Source organism: Cetorhinus maximus, unplaced genomic scaffold (assembly GCF_964194155.1).
Source record: "Cetorhinus maximus unplaced genomic scaffold, sCetMax3.hap1.1 HAP1_SCAFFOLD_3267, whole genome shotgun sequence".
Taxonomy (NCBI): Eukaryota; Metazoa; Chordata; class Chondrichthyes; order Lamniformes; family Cetorhinidae; genus Cetorhinus; species Cetorhinus maximus.
Window position 1 is genome coordinate 11,556 of NW_027599186.1, and position 7,411 is coordinate 18,966.

General features: G+C 58.7%; 1 pseudogene; it reads right to left on the reverse strand.

The window, feature by feature from the left end:
* Positions 1 to 2,028: 2,028 nt before the first annotated feature.
* On the reverse strand, positions 2,029 to 3,177 carry LOC144677911 (isocitrate dehydrogenase [NAD] subunit gamma, mitochondrial pseudogene; annotated as a pseudogene).
* Positions 3,178 to 7,411: the final 4,234 nt, after the last annotated feature.

A 7,411-nucleotide genomic window follows, 5' to 3' on the forward strand; every position in this document is an offset into this window, starting at 1 on the left:
TATCTCAACCTCACCTCATCCCTCAGCCCTACCCCATATCTCAACACCACCTCATTCCTCAACCCCACCACGTCTCAACCTCACTTCATCCCTCAACCCCACATCTCAAAACCTCATCCCCCAACCCCCACCCCATATCTCAACACCACCTCATGTCTCAACCCCACCCCATTCCTCAACACCTCATCCCTCAACCCTACCCTATAACTCAACCCCACCTCATCCCTCAACCCCCACCCCATATCTCAACACCACCTCATGTCTCAACCCCACCCCATTCCTCAACTCCTCATCCCTCAACCCTACCCTATAACTCAACCCCACCTCATCCCTCAACCCCCCACCCCATATCTCAGTCCCTCCACCTTTGGCGGCCGTGCCTTCAGCCGGTGGGGTGGGTATCAGCTTCCTGAGTAATTTCCTCCCTAAAACCCCACCGCTTCGCTCGCCCTCCACACTGTGAGATGCTGCTTTAAAATCACTCCTTTGTCCAGGCCTTTGGTCCTCTGACCCAATGTCTTCTGGCCCACAGTCACGTGGGCTCAGCCTCAAATTCTGACGGACAGTCGCTCTCGCCAAGCGTCTCGGGACCTCTCAATGCAGCCATTGGGTCCTGCCCTGAGGGCCGGTTGCTGCCGCCGTCCCAGTTTCCTGCCTGGAAGGTCCAAACGCGGCAACTCTCGGCACCGATCTCGAACGGGTTCACGAGGAGAGAAGGCCCGCTTGCTTTCGTGACCGTCCACCCCCACCCCCTCCTCCTCCCCACCTCATGGTTTACCATTGCTGGTCCCCACTCCCCCGTTCATCACTGGACACCCCCACCCCCTCGAGGCGGGAAATATCTTCGCGACCTAATAGTCAGTCGAGCAGCAAAAGTGAATGCACCACCCCCCCGCCCCCCCCCAACCTATTAAACCTCGGATCGTGAGAAGAAAACAAAAATCTACGTCGGATTTCTAGGGGGCTTCCCGAATTGACACCGGGGGACCGGACCTGGTGCGAAAACCTGCTGGTCGCGGGAGATGTTGGGAGGAATGGGAATCACGCGCCGGCCTTTTAGCTCCGAGGAACATGGAGAGTTACAGTGCTGTCGGACGGTGGGTGAAAGGGGGAGGAAAGAAATACCCGTCAAGGCGGCTCGCTTGACCTACGGCCCACCCCGTGTTGAGCCGGGCGACGGGGCTTGGCCGAGAAGGGGGCCCCCCTTTCGACGCCCAGAGGAGGTGGCATGATGAGGAGGGGAGAGGGGGGAAAGAAAGGTGCCCCCTCAGCGCGCTTTATAAGACCATAAGACATAGGAGCAGAAATTAGGCCATTCGGCCCATCAAGTCTGCTCCGCCATTCAATCATGGCTGATAAGTTTCTCAACCCCATTCTCCTGCCTTCTCCCCGTAACCTTTGATCCCCTTACCAATCAAGAGCCTATCCATCTCGGTCTTAAATACACTCAATGACCTGGCCTCCACAGCCTTCTGTGGCAATGAATTCCATAGATTCACCACTCTCTGGCTAAAGAAGTTTCTCCTCATCTCTGTTTTAAAAGGTCTTCCCTTTACTCTGAGGCTGTGCCCTCGGGTCCTAGTCTCTCCTACTCATGGAAACATCTTCCCCACGTCCCCTCTATCCAGGCCTTTCAGTATTCTGTAAGTTTCAATCAGATTCCCCCCTCATCCTTCTATACTCCATCGAGTATAGACCCAGAGTCCTCAAACGTTCCTCATATGTTAAGCCTTTTGTTCCTGGGATCTCTCACGTCGTCGCTCTCTCTCGGAAATTTGGCATTCTTGCATCTGTCCCGAACCGGTCAGCGAGATAAAGCTCGTCCAACATGCGGCTTATTTCACCCCCCCCACCACCCACCCCCACCCCCTCAGCAAAGACTCGCTTGCTTCACTACCAAGCGATACGCGTTATTTAATTCGATATACACAATCAAAACGATCAATGGGGAAGCAGAAGGGTGGCGGGGGCTGGGTGGGTGGGGAGGGAGGGAGGGAGGGATGAAGTCTGTTTCCGATCTGAAGGCTCTCACGGCCGCTGCTCCTGCTCCTGCTGGATTCGGCCGACGATGTAGTCCACCACCTCGGTGGAGGAGGCGCGCCCCCCGGCGTCGAGCGTGCGGGTCCCGGCGTCCCTCAGGGCCCCCAGGACGGCACCCCGGATGAGGCGGGCGTGGTCGCCCAGCTGCAGGTGGTCGAGCAGCAGGCTGCCGGCCAGCAGCATGGCGGTGGGGTTGGCCGCGTCGCGCCCGGCCAGGCCGGGCGCCGTGTTGCGGATGGCCGTCTGGAAGACAGCGCAGCGGTGGCTGTAGCTGGCGCCCGGCACCAGGCCCGGCCCCCCCACCAGGCCGGCGCAGATGTTGTTGATCACCACCCCATACAGGCTGGGCGTCACCAGCACGTCGAAGCGGTCCGGGTGGCTCACCAGCTGCATGGTGGCGTTGTCCACGATGAGGTCGCCGAACTCGATCTCCGGGTAGCCGGCCGCCACCTCCCGGCAGCAGCGCAGGAACAGCCCATCGGCCAGCTTCATGATGTTGGCCTTGTGCACCACCGCCAGGCTCCGGCGGCCGTGCCGGCGGGCGTAGCTGAAGGCGAACTCGGCCAGCCGCTCCGAGCGGGCGCGGGTGATGATCTTCAGGCTCTCCACCACGCCCGGCACGCTCTCGTGCTCCAGGTGGGCGTACTCACCCTCGGTGGTCTCCCGGATGACCACGATGTCCAGCGGGGGGCCGGCGGCGAGCCCCAGGCCCAGCAGGCTGCGGTAGTGGTTGACGCTGGCGAAGAGGTCCAGCTCAGTGCGGAAGTGCACGTTGAGCGAGCGGCGATGGGACGGCAGCCGCTCGACGGCCGTCTCGAAGTTGCCCTTCAGCGCCACCCGGTTCCGCTGGACCGCCGCGATGGCGGCGCCGATGTCCTGGCCGTCGGTGGCGCCGCTGTCCACCCGCACCTCCTCGAAGTCCACCGGGACGTGCAAGGCCCGGAAGACCCGCTCGACGTGGAGCATCAGCTCCGGGCCCACCCCGTCGCCGGGGATGAGGGTGACCGTGGCCCGGCCGCCGTACAGCTTGCCCGGGTGCCGCTCCGGGCTCGCGGCCAGCCCCCGGGCGAGGGGGGCGGAGGGGCGGGGCCAGGCGGCGGGGAGCAGGCGGGAGGAGAAGCACCTCAGGAAGGCCATGTGCTCACTGTGGAGGGGGGGGCAGGGAAGCCACGCCCGCCTCTTAGAGACGTCATTGAGGCCCCCCACGCCCCGCCCACCCTATTGTGATCTCACCCAGAACCCTCCCCGCCCTCCCGCCGGGCCCCGCCTCACGGCATTGTTGGCCTCAACGAGGCCCCGCCCACCCTGTTGTGACCTCAACGAGGCCCCGCCCACCCTATTGTGATCTCAGCCAGGACCCTCCCCGCCCTCCCGCCGGGCCCCGCCTCGCGCTATTGTTGGCCTCACCGAGGCCCCGCCCACCCTATTGTGATCTCTCCCAGGACCCTTCCCCCCCCTCACGCTATTGTTGACCTCACCGAGGCCCCGCCCCATTGTGATGCAGCCGTTCCCCAGCCGACCGGGCCCTTTGAACTGCGCGCCCTGCCGCACCGACCGACCGACCGCGACCCCTCGCGCTCCCTCCCCCTCTATCCTATTGTGACGTCGCCCCTTTCCCACGGCGACCCGGCCCTTTGAACACCGCGCAGGCCCGCCCCTTCCAACCTGGCGACGTCGACGCCCGCCTCCCGCACGAGGTTACACTCCCCATCCCCGCCCGTCGACGGCGCCCCGCGTGCCCCCGACCGTTTCGAATGCCCCGCCTCCCTCGCGTCGCGCGGGAACTCCGTCCACTGTTGAGACGTCATGGCACGCAGCCTCCTCGACCAATGGCCGCTTCCCGCCCTCCGCGCGCCGGGGGCCGCGCATGCGCCGTCACGGGGCCTGCCACCCTCGGCGAAGCCTCGGCCTCGGGTTACCCAAGAAGGAGCCGCATCTCAGTCGGCGGAGGGTGGGGGGGTTGAGGGTAGAAGGGCGGCGTGGTCTGCTCCCCGTCGTTTATCATTGTATTTGTTCTTCCTCACGTTTGCCCGTGTGAAAGACGACGTCCGCTGGGATTCGGGGCTGATAGAAACCAGACAGATGCCTGAGCCTTTTCCACCTCCAACCCTCCCCCTCTCCCCCCCCCCCCCCGCCGCAAAGACACATGGGGAGAATGGAACACTCCACCCCCCACATGGAGAGAATGGAACACTCCACCCCCCCACACCCAGGTGAGAATGGAACACTCCACCCCCCCCCCCCACACCCAGGTGAGAATGGAACACTCCACCCCCCCACACCCAGGTGAGAATGGAACACTCCACCCCCCACATGGAGAGAATGGAACACTCCACCCCCCACACCGAGGTGAGAATGGAACACTCCACCCTCCCACATGGAGAGAATGGAACACTCCACCCCCCCCCCCACACCCAGGTGAGAATGGAACACTCTGACACCCCCCACATGGAGAGAATGGAACACTCCACCCCCCCCCCCACACCCAGGTGAGAATGGAACACTCTGACACCCCCCACATGGAGAGAATGGAACACTCCACCCCCCCCCCCCCTCCCTAGGTGAGAATGGAACACTCCACACCCCTTCCCAAGGTGAGAATGCAACAGTCTAGCACCCCCCACGTGGAGAGAATGGAACATTCCACCATCGTCTCTCTCCCCCCCACCCCACCCCCCTGTCCCCCATCCACACATGGATTGGAATATTGGAACACTCCAAACACCCCCCTCCCCCCCAAACCACTGCAGAAAGTGGCACACCCGCCAGTCCTGCCACATCCAGTGGTGAATGGTGGTGGGCAATTAAACAGCTCACTGGCGGATGATCCACAAATATCCCCATCCTCAGTGATGGAGGAGCCCAGCACATCAGTGAAAAAGATAAGGCTGAAGCATTTGCAACAATCTTCAGCCAGAAATGCCGAGTGGATGATCCATCTCGGCCTCCTCCGGAGGTCCCCAGCATCACAGATGCCAGTCTTCAGCCAATTCGATTCACTCCAGGTGATATCAAGGCTGAAGGCAGTGGATACTGCAAAGGCTATGTGGGCCTTGACAATATTCCGGGAATAGTACTGAAGACTTGTGCTCCAGAACTTGCCCCGCCCCTAGCCAAGCTGTTCCAGTACAGCTACAACACTGGCATCTACCGGGCTATGTGGAAAATTGCCCAGTTATGCCCTGTCCACAAAAAGCAGGATAAATCCAACCCGGCCAATTACCGTCCCATCCAAGGTGAGGTGAGGGTGACTGCTCTTGACATCAAGGCAGCATTTGACCGAGTGTGGCATCAAGGAGCCCTAGCAAAACTGGAGTCAAATGGGAATTAGGGGGAAAACTCTCCGCTGGTTGGAGCCATACCCGGCACAAAGGAAGATGGTTGTGGTTGTTGGAGGTCAGTCATCTCAGCTCCAGGACATCACCGCAGGGGTTCCTCAGGGTAGTGTCCTCGGCCCAACCATCTTCAGCTGCTCCATCAATGACCTTCCTTCCATCATAAGGTCAGATGGTCGCTGATGATTGCACAATGTTCAGCACCATTCGCGACTCCTCAGATACTGAAGGAGTCCATGTCCAAATGCAGCAAGACCTGGACAATATCCAGGCTTGGGCTGACAAGTGGCAAATAACATTCGTGCCACACAAGTGCCAGGCAATGACCATCTCCAACAAGAGAGAATCCAACCATCGCCCCTTGATGTTCAATGGCATTACCATCACTGAATCCCCCACTATCAACATCCTGGGGGTTTAACCATTGACCAGAAACTGAACCGGGCCAGCCATATAAATACTGCGGCTACAAAGAGCAGGTCGGAGGCTGGGAATCCTGCGGAGAGTCACTCACCTCCTGACTCCCCCAAAGCCTGTCCACCATCTACAAGGCACAAGTCAGGAGTGCGATGGGACACTCCTCCCACTTGCCTGGGTGAGTGCGGCACCCACAACACTCGAGAAGCTCGACACCGTCCAGGACAAAGCAGCCCCCGCTCGATCGGCACCCCATCCACCAACATTCACTCCCTCCACCACCGACGCACAGTAGCAGCAGTGTGTGTACCATCTACAATGTAAACAGAAATTGCCGGAAAATCTCAGCAGGTCTGGCAGCTTCTGTGGAGAGAGAGAGACAGAGTTAACGTTTCGAGTCTGTGCGACTCCTCCTCAGAGCTAAAGAGAAGTAGAAACGTGATGGATTTTATACTGTTCGAGAGGGGGAGGAGCAGGTGAGGCAAGATAGAAGGTCAGGGACAGGTGCTTGCGATGCTGTTCGAGGGCGAGTTGTGCCCTGGAGTGCAGCCTGAACGAAATGCTGGGAGTTTGTTGAGCAGAGGGAACTTGAGAGCTCATCCTGAAAACCTAACATTCTTTGTAGTTAGCGATTAGCTGAAAGTGCTGTTTCAATTCTAAATCTCATCCAGGGGGCCTAAGCAGGGAGACAGAAGCTACCCACAGGAGGGCAGCTGTAGATAGTTAATTTCAGAAACTAGCTTGAGCCGGTCTTCTTTCTCTGTCTCTGAGGGGTAGCTGGTCTCTTTAGTTTCAGGACATATAAATACAGGCGCACGGGTAAGGGGCAGTATAGTGAGGGGGGATTGACACTGTTCTCTGCAGCAAAGAGCGAAGGTCCAGATGGCTGTGTTGCCTGCCTGGTGCCAGGGTTCAGGACATCTGCTCAGGGCTGGAGAGGAACTTACAGGGGTTGGGGGCGTGGGTGGGATGGGCAGGGGAAGGATCCACTTGTCGCGGTCCACGTAGGTACCAACGACGAGGAAGGAGGGTTCTGCATAGTCAATATGAGGAGGTAGGCACCAAGTTAAGAAGCAGAACCTCAACGGTAATGATAATAAAAACAGAAAATGCTGGAAAAACTCAGCAGGTCTGGCAGCATCTGTGGAGAGAGAGACAGAGTTAACGTTTCGAAGCTGTATAACTCTTCTTCAGAGCCAAAGAGGCGTGGAAATGTGATGGGTTTTATACTGTTTAAGAGGGGGTGAAGCAAGATAGAAGGTCAGGGGTAGGTGGGGGCTAAGTAGAGATTGACAAAGATGTCATGGACACGGGACAAAGGGAGTGTTAACGGTAGTGTTAAAGACTAAAGAAGGTGTTGATAGCGGCGCAAAGGTAGGAAAGCAGAATGTGTTAATAAGGGTGAGTACTCTGTGAAAGCAAAACATGGAAGCAAGTGACAGATGGCCCTTTGGCGGGGGTGGGTGGTGGGGGGGGGTGGTTGAGAAAAAAAGGATTTAAAAAAACTAATTTTTAAAAATGGGATTTAAAAAGGTGTAAAGATTTGGTCTACTGTATTCGCTGCTCCCAATGCGGTTTCCTCTACATTGGAGAGACCAAACGCAGACTGGGTGACCGCT